Source organism: Peromyscus maniculatus, chromosome 2 (assembly GCF_049852395.1).
Source record: "Peromyscus maniculatus bairdii isolate BWxNUB_F1_BW_parent chromosome 2, HU_Pman_BW_mat_3.1, whole genome shotgun sequence".
NCBI lineage: Eukaryota > Metazoa > Chordata > Mammalia > Rodentia > Cricetidae > Peromyscus > Peromyscus maniculatus.
The window spans coordinates 39,377,276-39,378,238 of NC_134853.1; the positions used below are offsets into that span (position 1 = coordinate 39,377,276).

The following is a 963-nucleotide window of genomic DNA, read 5'->3' on the forward strand; positions in this document are numbered from 1 at the left end:
TTACTTCAGCTCACCAATAAAGAAAAAAGAGTAACTGAGTAGTAAATAAAAAAATCAAATCCAGCCACTGTTTTCTCAAAAAACAAACAAACAAAAAAGCAGCAATAACAACAACAAAAAACACACCTCACTGGTAAAGGCATTCACACACTTAAAGTCCCTAAAGGAAAGCAGTCTGTTAAGCTAATAGAAGCTAAATATCCCGGGAAGCTGGGGCTGGGGCCCGAAGGACCCAGGAGACCATGAGTACCTCCAGGCTCTACACCCTGGTGCTGGTGCTGCAGCCTCATCGAGTTCTGCTGGGCATGAAGAAGAGGGGCTTTGGTGCTGGCCTCTGGAATGGCTTCGGGGGCAAAGTGCAGGAAGAGGAGACCATTGAGGATGGGGCTAAGAGGGAGCTGGAGGAAGAGAGTGGTCTAACCGTGGATACCCTGCACAAGGTGGGCCACATCTCATTTGAGTTTTGGGGTTCCCTGAGCTGATGGACATGCATATCTTTTCTACTGACCACGTACATGGGACACCCACAGAGAGTGACGAAATGCGCCCTCAGTGGTTCCAACTGGACCAGATCCCCTTTGCTGACATGTGGCCTGATGACAGCTACTGGTTCCCACTCCTGCTTCAGAAGAAGAAGTTCTGTGGGTACTTCAAGTTCCAGGATCACGACACCATCCTCAACTACTTGCTGCGAGAGGTGGATGAATTCTAACACAGGGGTCTGGCCAGTTCTGGCTTCAGTCAGGTGGCTACACAGCCACAAGCTGTCAGTCCAAGGGCACAAAAAAAAAAAAAAAAAAAAAGGACTGGGATTTTCTGTTTGCAAGGTGTTGAGGTTGGGATGTGAAATGTCACTGGTAGACTAATGCTTGAATACTTCATCTCCACCTACTGGTCTTGTTTTGGAAGACCTTGTGGCACCTTTAGGAGGCAGAGTACCGATGGGGAAACTGAGTCACTGGG

At 48.3% G+C, this 963-nt stretch overlaps 1 pseudogene; it reads left to right on the plus strand.

Annotated features, from left to right (window-relative positions):
* The first annotated feature begins 220 nt into the window (after positions 1-220).
* LOC102925855 (oxidized purine nucleoside triphosphate hydrolase pseudogene) lies at positions 221-730 on the plus strand (annotated as a pseudogene).
* The last annotated feature ends 233 nt before the right edge of the window (positions 731-963 follow it).